Source organism: Macaca fascicularis, chromosome 2 (genome assembly GCF_037993035.2).
Source record: "Macaca fascicularis isolate 582-1 chromosome 2, T2T-MFA8v1.1".
Lineage (NCBI taxonomy): Eukaryota > Metazoa > Chordata > Mammalia > Primates > Cercopithecidae > Macaca > Macaca fascicularis.
The window spans coordinates 165,441,975-165,454,675 of NC_088376.1; the positions used below are offsets into that span (position 1 = coordinate 165,441,975).

The window sequence follows — 12,701 nt, forward strand, 5'->3', positions numbered from 1 at the left end:
TGACTATATCATCCTCCCTTCTAGATTCAATTAGGTATTCTGTTTTTTACCCATGTACGAATTGCACTTACTGCCCAACATTGTAATTGTTTCATCTTTCTGTTTTTTACCACTGTACATAAGCTTCATGAAGGCCAGGGTCAGGCTTATTCTGATCACAAATATAACCCAAGTGTCCAGCACAATACCTAGCATATATTAAGGTTTTAATAATGAATTGTCAAATTAAGAATAATTAACCTAATAAAAATACAATGAATTCAATATTTATTTCCATCACCTCATTTGGTCCTCTCAAAAAATTCTAATGTTTTCTGTTTTTGACACTGTACTACCATTATGTAGGCTAACATTGGGGAAAGTTGGGGAAAGGATTCACGGGTCTCCATGTACTAATTTTATAAGTTCCTGTGTGACTATAGTTATTTCTAAATACAAAGTTAAAACACAGTGATGTAGACAGGCCAAAGATGACAATTTCTGTTTGCATCTCATCAACAGGGCTTAGATAAATGAGCAATTTATGCAAATCACATAATTAATAATTGACAGACACGTGACCTGGACATTTTTGAGTGAAGCCACCCAGAAGTTTTTTCCTTTCCCTGGATCTTCAAGTGGACCTAGCACCAAGTACCATGTTTTGTCCTGAAAAACTTAACGTTGTACTCCAGATCCTCTATGTTGATTTGTAATTGTTTTCCTAAACTGAGAAGATGAACAAGTAGGAAACAGGATAACATCTTTAGATTTCTTTCTTAAAGCCTAGATCCTAGATTCATCCCATGCAGTCAGCTTCCTCTATCTTTCCTTTGGCTCTGATCTGGACTCTCTTTACTTACTAATAAGTTCATGTGTTCGTTAAACAATCTTTGTTGAAATTTGCTAAATCCCATATTCTACTCTGGAAGCTGTGGAAAGAAAAAAAGGTACAATACAGCCTGCCCCCAGGGAGCTCACATTCTAAGCAGGGATGGAGGACAAGTGAGCACTTAACGAGAGGGCAGTGTCATAACTACTGCTTTAGCAATAAATACAGAGAGTTAGGCACACAGAGGAAGCCCCTGATGTGGGCTTCAAAAGTGTGTAAGCTCTTTTTTAAAGAAGGTTATTTCTAAACAGAATGCTAACAATAGGACTGAATGGCAGGATGGGTGGGGTGGGAGTTGTTGAGGGAGAAGGGATCACGTACAAAGATGCTGAGGTAGGAAAAGCAAGATTGGGAGGACTTTCCCAAGGAGTAGGCATGACTCTGACCCAAACAGCACTAACCCCTACCTTTACATTCAGAAGAAAAGTTAAGACTTCGTCTTGCTTCTCCCACCTAAGACACCTGCAGAGCAAGGTATGAAGAGGGGTGGATCTTGCTATTCTCCATTGCCAAGGGTAGGGCATCCGTCTTCTGCATTGCATATGTGTGATCTTTGTCACCAGTACTGAGATACTGACAAGGCTGTTTCATGAACAATGAAGAGAGTGTGAAAGGGAGGAAAAGGGACACAGGGAACAAACATGACTTTTGAAATTCAAAGAATTCTATTAATTTTTCCTATTCTTGTTTTCCTTTTCTAGGTAAGTGAAACCAAGTGTTATAGCACTACAATGGTTACTGGACTCTCTCAACATGTAGTGATTTTCTCCACTGAATATGCCACGGGGAGACTTTTCAATATCTTCCATCACCCCTGTTTGACTCGTGAGTCTTTATCCAGAATTTCTAAATAACCAATAAGTAACCAGGATTAAGAAATATTTAAGTGTTTACATTTATATCGCTATATGATTTTTAGTTATATCTTTAAGGTAAGTGGGCCTATTTAAGTCTTGATTTTAATTTAAAAAAAAACTGAAAGGAGTATTATTCTCTTTACAGCAATATCCGTGATAAATTTCCATTGAAGAACAATCTTTGATGTGTTTTTCCTTATTTAATTTACATTAAATACATTTTGAGGGGAATCTAAGATATACATCTCTGATTGACTGAAGTACACCTCTCTGTACATGTTAGCGCTTCTCTTTTGTTCCTGTTCCCCTTAAAAGATTGACTCAAAGGTATGAATTGGCGTGGTTCTTGGTGTGCTCTAGAGTGTAGGATATTAAAATACATGGTTTCTTTCCTGTTGCATCATCCAGTTCTACTCTGATGTCAGCATTTTAAAGTTGTAGAAAATGAGTTCTTAGCAGTGCAGTGTTTAGTACAATTTAGTCGGCAAAATGGGAGAAAAATAGTAAAAAGAGGGAAAATAATACTTGGGAACTCTTAAGTATTAGAACAGTGACTTCTCTTAGAAAATTGGCAGTGACTCCTCTTGGCCCCTGGCTAAGTTTGGCCACTCTTTGACTTTTCATACTTAGCAATTCTTCAATTCCTTATCCTGCTTTCCAAAATCAGTTGTTGTTTTTGGTTTTTTTTTTCTACAGAGAATGCATCAGCAATGTTTTATTTTGCTATTTGCATTTACTCTGGGCATTTCAGATGTTCCAGTGAACTGAGTCATGTGCCACTTGTGTGTAATTTGGTACAGGTACCCCTGTCCTTCACAGACAAGTGACACACCTCCTTATTCATAGTAATTATCCTACTGATGGAGCTCATCGAGCCAACCCCTCAGCTCACCTGATGGGGACAGAGGTTTCTGAGGTGCTGCTGATTTCTTGTTTGAATTCAGTCATCAATATCCATGTGTGGAATTATTAATTACAAAGCACAATGGAATGGTGTTAGAGCAAAAGATGGAACAGTTTTACCTGAAGGTCACTGTTGGAATTGGCCCTCTGTGATACATTATTATAAACATTTCCTTGTGTTTAATTGTTGAGTGCCTCACTCAATAATTTAGTATTGTGTGTCAAAATGGGCCTTGCTCTATATGGAAAATGTAGGATGAATGTATTGCTGTGTATAATGTAGTTTCTAAATTCAGAAGTGAAAATGGCCCAAGTATCTCTGCTTTTAAATACACACACACACACGATAGTACTGATGTAAAGAAAGCAACCATAAAATTTTGAATTTGTGTCAGCTCCACTGTAGCACCATGGATTTTATCATAATATTTGTAAAGCACAATACAAAAAGAGAACTAGCCTTAGAGTCGTAAAGTCAGAGCCTTAAAGCTAAGTTCTACCTTTTACCATCTTGTGGTATGGAGTCAGGCACTTAATCTTGCTGAGTCTCAATTATTCTTAATATATAAAATGGATATAATGGTAATTATTTTCTGAAGTTATAATGAATATACTGAGAATAAAATTTCATGAAATATTATGTGTAAAAGTCCTGATACATCATAGATTATCAATAAATGGTAGCTGACATGAAGGTGGAGAAGAGAAAAAGAGGAAGAAGTCGGGGGAAAGAATGATGGGATGATGGTGATGGTGGTGGTGGTAGTAATGGTGATGGTAGTGATGTTCTGAGCCTGGAAATATCAATGTCATAGCTCCTTTTAGGCATTGCTTTTGTTGTGTCTTTATGATTTCCATGTAAATGTGAACAACTACCTAACCGAGAATTTTAATTTCCAAACTCTTGATGTTGTTTACAACCATATTATACAAAATAACAGATGGTTTTATTATTAGACATTAGTCATAGATTCTCTGTAGAAAAGATCCAGTTGTGATTAAGTGTTGCCAAACTGGCCAAGTCTTATGAAGCAACTTTTGGAGTGTGACTGCTGGGATCTCAGCTGGGCTCCTGTATTGCTGCCTGGGCAAGTGAACCAGTGAGTGACCAAAGGAGAGAGTATTTCAAGCATGAAAGTAATGAAGTCTTCCCTTCCAGCACTCACTTCTCACCACTGTTTTTAGAGAACTGTGACTTTTTTACCAAGATGAATCTTCATATTTCTGCCATGCTCTCACCTCCACTGTTGGCAAGAAGAGCAATAAGAATCATAGCTAACATTTATATACTGCTTCCTCTGTGCCAGGCACCATTCTAAATGGTTACATGTGTTTATTTAAACTGCACAATAAAAGTTTGAGACAGGCAGGGTTATTGATCGCTTTTTAGATAGGAAACTTAGTTGTAAAATATTTGAGTTATTTTTCCAAAATATTTGATCTTCATGCTTGTGCTCTAAACCACTATGAATATTGACCTTAGATTGAAAGATTAGAAATTTCTTTACCTTTGAGTTAAGCATACCTACTTTGGTGGTATCTTTTTACATCATAAATATCATCATTATCACTATAATTTTTAACCTCTTACTAAGGATTACATCCCAGGTGATGTGCATACATTACGTAATTGTCCTCCCATAATAACCCCTCAAAGACTATATCTTTTCTATTTTATTTTATAGTTGAAAAAATAGCACTCAGATAAGTGACTCTACAAGACTATGTGATGCCGCTAGAGAGTGGCAGAGTCTGATTTGAAGTCAGATGTACATGACTCCAAGTCTACACCCTTATCTACCATCCCATGCTAACCACTAAACAACATTAAATAGGATATCCTTAGTGCATGGTGTGACTACTTCAGTGGTATATGAGTTGTGGGGACTTTTCCATTTCAGGAATGTGTTCTCTGTGTGGTGTCCCAGCTTGGTGTGGTGTCCCTTTACAGAATAGCTCTGTGACAGAGCCTACGTCCATGTGCCTAGGGCAGTGATGATAAAAGGTACTAGATTTCTTATGGTTGCTGACTGCTCAGTGATGCTGAGCAAGCCTCCATTGGGCAGCTCTACATCCCTGTTTATTTTTTTCCTATATATCAGCGTCATGCAGGTCTATACTAAAACGTATCTGTAATTTGGGTCCATGTCCTGTTTTCACTTCACATAATCTATCCTCTGTAGCAGTTCAGAACATCTGAGAAGCAGAAACTACTTCAAAAATATTCCCATTTTCATCATCACCCAAAAGAACTGCTAAATCCTTACCATCTCCTTTCTTTTGCTTACATTCTCAAAGATACTAGCTATGGATTTATAAGATATGCTTCATACAAGTAGCATTATTAAGTTAATATTTATGCTCCTCTGAATTGTATCATTTGAGTACAAAGCTTTGATACTCGTTAAAACATGTGTTGATTCTTTACACACTTGTTTGAATGAGTTTATAAAGTAATTTCTCAAAATAGACGTTGGTCAGGTCATGGAGAGTGACATCACAGAGGTCCTGGGTATCTGGGGAAATGTAGCAGGCAGGGGTCGTTCTACTGGAAGAACAAGAAGAGAAGACTATAAAGAGGCAGGAGACATTTTTGAATAGTAGTCAGTTTCTCCTAGTGCCAATGTGGTTTCTGTCACACTTTCTCTCTTAATGAGTAAGGCGTAAGTTATCTGGTAAAAATTTTCTACTTTCAGAAGTTACATGTATGATGAAATGGTCTGCCTCGGGCTATCTGTATTGATTGTTTTCAGGAAAATATAGAATAAGCTGGGAACATATGTGGTACCCATTACATTCTCTTTTCCAAACCAGATTTATTTGTTTCAAGTTTGTTGGCTTAGGTCAAGGTGGGAGCAGGGGTAGAATAAAATAGATAGTAAGATAGATGGGTGTATGTGTTTTCATAACTTTAACACTAAGAAAACAAAAACCTCCAACCAATAATGTAATGTAAGAGTGCTTTTAAAACTGCATAGTGGTTATTTTTATGGGTTTTATCATTTCCCCTCATACTAGAGACTGAAAGGAAGTCCATGGAAACCATGTATAATCACATGAGGAAATACACTGACCAAATCTGAAGAAGTTTGATGTGTAATACTGTCAAGAATTAGAGGAAGAGAAGGAAATTCTCCAATGGTTCTCTGTTCTTATGAAGCAGAATAACGATAAAGTGATTATACGTGGAAATTTCTTCCGTAAAAATAATACATTAACCTAAACATTTAAATTGATTTTTGCAGAACTCTTTACACACAAACACATATACACAAAATTCATTTTTCTCTAGTGTTGATGTGGTTAGTACCTAAGACATTTTTGAGAAATTGTATGTTTTATTTAATCTTCACTGATAAAATGTATAGAACGTATTCTAGTTGGTCCATATCCTTCATGATGGGACTTAGAATTGAACTTAGCATTTCAAGCATTGTCTTGCCAGGGCAACTCACGTTTGTGCAAAGAAAAAGTAATTATTCTAGGAACATACAGTAGGTATTATGGCTGTTCCCCAGAAGAGGGTGTTCTTTCAATCACACTTCAAGTTAGGCTGTAGGAGGTAGTAGTCTGGGTTGATACACACGTGCACTGCAATTAGATAGCCGCCATCCATAACCTGTTCCTCCAACTTACCAACTAGATGTCCATGACCTCTTTGTTTTGAGGATTAAGACATAAATTCATGGAAATAGCTCTGATTCCCTCTGAAAAAAAAATAGTTAAGTGCCCAAGATACTAGTTTTTATAATTAAACCCCACACAGGATTGTAAAGGAGATTTTCACATACTTTTCAGTGTCTTATCATTACTGCTGGAACTAATGCCGCCATCATTCTATAGGAAAATTATTTCCTCCGGGGCCTTTCTGCTTCTGACAGTGGCGATGGCTCTATAGATTAATTATGGAGCTTTGCTTCCACATGGCACTACTTTTTTAACATTCATATTTCTTCCTGAAGGAAAAGAAATATTTTTGACTCGAGTTTTTAAACTATAATATTTAAGTGCTGGTTTGCGCGATTCATCAAGTGTTTTCATAATCTGGTTACTCTCTTGGACTTGTAGAATTTCAAATTAGGAAGGCTAGAATTGTAAATTACTTTTGTATATACAGGCTGGGCCATATGTGTAAAAAAAAAAGCAGAAAAAATTAAAGAAATGGCTTAGATTGCTGAAGGGAAATAAAGCATCCACAATTCAGAATTGCTTCAAATTATGTGGCTATTTGGGTTTTAAGTTTTATTCTGAATGCTTCATTTTCTCAAATGCTTATTAGACCACCAAGAGTCTTAGACTTGTGAGCATCTCAGGTCATCTGAACCTAAACTTAAGTGTTATGCAGCTTTATGTGTCATCCTCCTCTAGTGGTGAGCTAGTCTATGTCTGAACACTTCCCTCAAATCCAAGATAGTCTTCATTCTGTCTTTGGATGAATTTATTAGAAAACACTTTCTTCTTTAGACCTATATTCTTGCTTCCGGTATTTGCCAGCCTTGATCTTTTCTCTCCTCTGTGAGACTCTCAGTTGTAGCTTTAAAATTCTCTTCTTGGCTGGGTACGGTGGCTCACGCCCGAAATTCCAGCACTTTGGGAGACTGAGATGGGTGGATCACATGAGGTCAGGAATCTGAGACCAGCCTGACCAACATGGTAAAACCCTATATCTACTAAAAATACAAAATTATCCAGGCATGGTGGTGCATGTCTGTAATCCCACCTACTTGGGAGGCTGAAGCAGGAGAATCACTTGAAGTCAGGAGATGGAGGCTGCAGCGAGCTGAGATCGTGCAATTGCACTCCAGCCTGGACCACAAGAGCAAGACTGTCTCAAAAACAAAATAAATAAAGTAGAATGCTATTCTTAAACACTAAATATATTTCTCCCTACCTTTCACATTCATCAAATGATTGAACTAATGTTATTAATTCTCAATATATCACCTATGTAACTACTCGGAGTCTACTTGAGAACTTCACTAGATACCTACTTCTGCAAAAAGACACAATCTTAGCATTTCATGGAGGGGGAGAGGGCAAACATGCTGTTTCACTTCCGCTAGCAACGTTCTGATTCAATTTTGAATGGGTAAAGTTATGCCAGGACAAAGAGCTGCAGATATTCCTTTTTTCAGAAAAGTATCGCAGGACTGTACTTCTTTTAAAATAGTTTTTGCTTTTGTTTTTCTTAAAGTGATTACCTGTTGTTCTGTCAGGAATGCTCTTTCCCAAAGAAGCTGTGGCTTGCGCATTCATTTCAAATTACAAAAGTAAAAACTGAGAAGAAGAGAGAGAGAAAAGTGAAGCAAAAAGTAGAAGGAAAGAAGAGAGGGAGACAGGAGAAAATGGGAAAAGGAGAAAGAAGAATTAATTGAGATTTATCTTGGATGTAGAACTAACCTAAATTTACTCACAGAGTAAAAAAGATTTAAGAAGAAATAGTCTTGATTCATAATAGGAAGCTGAGAACTTTTTACATGGCAAATAGTGTTCAGAGGGTTTTAAATATATTAATCTTCCTAGTCTTTCCTAAACCCATTGAAGTAAGTTTCAGTATCGGCATCTCTGCAACTGAGGCAGCTGAGATGGAGAGAGGTCAAGTAATTTGCTTCAAATAACTCAGCTAAGAAATGATGGGGCTAGGAATTGAGCCCAGGAAATATTCTTCCAGAGTTTACACTTTTAATAACACCTCCACCAACAACAATAGCTAACACTTACTGGGCATTACTAACTATCAGTTGCTCTTCTAAATATTTAATCTCACAAAAATCTCTCTGGAGCAAGTCAATATTACTATTCCCTATAGGTAAGGAAACAGAGGCATCAATTTTTATTTTTTTATTTTTTTATTTTTTTTGAGACGGAGTCTCGCTCTGTAGCCCAGGCTGGAGTGCAGTGGCCGGATCTCAGCTCACTGCAAGCTCCGCCTCCCGGGTTCATGCCATTCTCCTGCCTCAGCCTGCCGAGTAGCTGGGACTACAGGTGCCCGCCACCTCGGCCTGCTAGTTTTTTGTATTTTTTTAGTAGAGACAGGGTTTCACCGCGTTAGCCAGGATGGTCTCGATTTCCTGACCTCGTAATCCGCCCGTCTCGGCCTCCCAAAGTTCTGGGATTACAGGCTTGAGCCACAGCGCCCGGCCGGCATCAATATGTTAAATCACGTACCCACATTCACACATCTAGTTAGTGGTGGCGCTGGGGTTCATATCCAGCCCTGCCACTCTGCTGGAGAGAGAAATTGTTGCCAGGACCTTCAAGATAATGATGGTCTTGTGGATAAAAAGGGTAAGCACCTAAGCACTCAGCATATACTGTACTCCAAAATGGTGTGTGAATATTTAGCCATATATCAGTGAGTAAACATTATCATAATGCACTCTGATTACAAAAGCACAGACAGGACACTGAGTAGTTTATCTGATGAGGGACAATAAGTTTTGTCTTAGAAAGTCTAGATCGAAGATACATAGAGCAGGCAATTCAAAAAGTGAAGGAAGAAAGCAAAGGTTTAAAGAGCTTTCATTTTCTAGTCAAGTTGTCTTAAGAAGGAGATAGTTTTGGAATTTGGGGAGAGCAGAATGGCTAATTGAAGTTGAACATGAATCTCTATACAGCCAGGAACCCTGATAAGTCCTCTACTAAGACATTTTTAGGGTGGTCACCTGATTCCCCTTGCACCTTTCTCTACTGTTATGTTTAGGCTTTATTTTTATCCCAGTTAGATTTTGAAAAACTGAGTCAGAGAATCAACAATAATGCAGAAATTTTAAATAACAGGTCTTTCTTTCTACCCATCTCCCTCATCCTCAGTCTCAATTTTCCTGACTGACATTAATCCATGGTTACTAAAAAGCTTGCAGTCTCCCAGCTCCCCTACAAGAGAGGGGGCTTTACTATATCTGTAAGTCTTCACTTGGTCAGTGTTGCACTGGACCTGCATCCATAATGTAACTTTCTTATCAGTGCCCCCGCCACTGTCTTTTATGCCTCTTCTTCCCTGTATGCTTGAGTGCAAAACGTAGCTTCTACTTCCTGCTTCCTTTGTGAAGCTCACATCAAACCTCTCCCTCTTTGAATCTACTCTCGCTTTAATTAGCTATACCCAGAATTTTCCACGCCTCTCTGGGGATGGATATCACATTAAATAAAATTGATGTTCTCCGCATGAGTTGCCAGTTTCTTATTTTTCCAAATAAATTTAATAAAATATCCCATTTACTATCACTAAATTTCATGAATGAAAGGGCAGTTTCATTTTCAAAATATAGGAACAACACCATCTCAACATAAAGGAAGGTCCCTTACATTGGAAAGCAATTGCCATCACAAAAATATTTCAAGGTTGTTTTCCTTTATCATCATAGGGCAGCATTTGGAAAATGTTTAGCTAATATACCTGTAGATATGCTCAGATAAGCATTATAAACTACCTCTCAGCAAAAGTCATTTCTTAAGGATTTGTGCTTGTACATGACTTACCCATATCATTGTTTCCACAGTTCAAAGCAATGAAGTCATAGTCTCACAGATCATTAGTGTTTGGGAGCCATTGAAATCATTAAGTCCTGGTCCTTTTTTCACGTAACTTTAGGGCCATATAATATCCTTTGTAGATTAACCAGAGCTAGTTATTTCTGAGTCTCATTTTTATTTATCCTTACTTTATGCCAGGCCCTATGTTAGACCTGGGGTTTACAAAGAGGACTAAAGTGGCATCTTTGTTCTTGGGTATTCGCTAACTCAACCTCACACCTAGCTACCTGCCTGCCCTCTGGACATCATTATTCCACTACATCTCATAGACAGACTCTCACAGCTGAGCTGAGACTTATTAGCGAGGTGAGGCCCAGGGAACCCTTGAATCAAAGGAAAGAATAATGAAAAATTACTGAGCATCTACTATACTTAGGCCTTTCACATAGTATATCGGTTATGTTTTTTGTATTATCAAAAAAACCTTTTGAATAGGTACAGTCTTCAATAATTTACTGATGAGACAGCTATCTAAGAGAAGTTCAGAAATGTGTCACAGGTTTATTAAGGTAGCCTAAGGACTGTTCTCAAGTTTTGTTTGTCTGATTTCAAAGACCCTGATTTTTTTTTACACATCTAGCTGCCTTTAAGAGAGGATAACACAAAGACCCAATTTGTATACCTAGTGGAAGCTGAGCCACGCTTGATTTCTATTATATCCAACCTTTATGTTTACATGATTTATCTTTTGCTCTTACCTTTGGTATTGTTCGCTTGCTGCTATTTGCCTAAAACATCTCCAAGGCTATTTTAAATCAGGATATAGGTTTCAGTTCACATTTTACATCTTCAGTGGAAGCATTCCCTGACCACTCCCCTATATAGTTACCTTCTCATCACTATTCCCTCTGCATGTTTTTTACCACTTATTGCAATCTGTAAGTATCTTATACAATTACTTATATTGCTAACATAAAGAGTAGTATCTAGCACAAAATATGCTCTTGATAAATTATTGAAATACATGCATTTTTCAGATAAAATTAGCATTGTTATTTTTTATTAGAATACTGCATCTTTGAAAATTATAAGTATTCTTGTTCTCACAATAGATACATTTCTAAAGAGTTCTATAGTTTTCATGCTTTTAAAAAATAAACCAAAATATGAATTCAAAATTATGTAACACATGTAGCAATTTTAAGAGACCTATAATCCTTAAGCAAAAAAACACCCCTATGTAAATAGCCTTCTTTCAATAATTTACATTTATATGTTTATCTTATAGTAATGTATCTTCCACTTCTCAAAAATGACACATATTTATGATGTCTCAGTTATTAAGGAGAATTATGTATTCAGTTTCCAGTAAGTAATGAACACCTGGATGCAGTTCTCCTCTGCTGTCAGCAGGGGTCTCAAAAAGCCTTTTACCCATCAAAATGTCTATTAAAAATTAGTGAGTTGTTTTGTTGTTAACAAAATGGAACACACATACTCTAAAACTTGTTAAATGCGTTTTGTTAAACCTCTGTATCTTGCTTCTAAATGATACACGTTTGGTTTGCTTATGTGCATTGATAACTGTTATTTAATGTTTACCTAGAACTAAGTTGATATGTGTATCTTAACAAGCATCAGAACACAGTGTGAAAATAGGACTGATTTGTGTTTCCAACTAGAGTCCACAAACTTGAGGTTCTTAATGTATTTCCTGTGTTTAAACAAGTCCAAGGAATTACATGAAACTAATAGAATTGGTATAATAACAACCTACAACTCTTCAGTCTAACTCTTTCTAAATTATTCAGTGACTTGTTTGGGAAGCAGCCGATCGCACTTGCCTTGTAGAAAATATTTTCTTCTCCTTTTAGCTCAGTCCCTACAGGGCCTGTCAGGCACAAGAACTGCTTCCCAGATGCCCATAAGCATTGCAATCCTGATTTTGGGAGAGGGTAGCAGAGGTCGCAGCAGCATTTTTCCCTGCCTTCTCTCACTTTTCAATAGTGTTGGCATTTCCCCTCTTCTCTCCATCCTCCAGCAAAAGGTGAGAAACATCTCCGTAGCAGACCACCTCTTCCAGAATTGTTTTCTTCCCATGCACTCACTGATGTTTGCTTGTTATTCACACTGCCCTCAAGCCCTTTCTTCAAGTTGCCCTATGTTTTCACTCCCATTATCAGTAGAAATTCAAGCTTGCAAATAATCAGCAGAAAAGTTAGCATTTCCAAAGCCCATTTTTACATTCACTTTCATAAGATTTGTGATAAGGAATCCTCCCAAATTAAGTGCTGATTGTTGGTGGTACCCCCCCCCCTCCATTTTACTGTATCTATCTCAAAAATGGATGAAAGGATGGATAGATGAATGGATGGATGGTTAGTTTAAAAATATATACATATGAGTAAATATGCTCATACTACATGTACATATAGATATATGTGAGCATTTAATAAATATATACTATATATGAACACACTGTAGGTGTAAGGTGAATATATGTATACATATTTTAATAACTAGTTTTATCTCTTTATCAACTTGTCCATCTATGTAGTAAAACCTAGGGATGCCAAGAACTGACATTTCTCCCT

The 12,701-nt window shown here is 37.2% G+C and overlaps 1 long non-coding RNA gene across 1 annotated transcript in view; it reads left to right on the forward strand.

Annotated features, from left to right (window-relative positions):
* The window catches only part of LOC135969407 (uncharacterized), a 274,199-nt gene extending 268,096 nt beyond the window's left edge, over positions 1-6,103 (forward strand). The window contains exon 2 of the long non-coding RNA XR_010584651.2: positions 1,573-6,103. This is a non-coding gene — a long non-coding RNA (uncharacterized lncRNA). The remainder of the gene's footprint in view (positions 1-1,572) is intronic.
* The last annotated feature ends 6,598 nt before the right edge of the window (positions 6,104-12,701 follow it).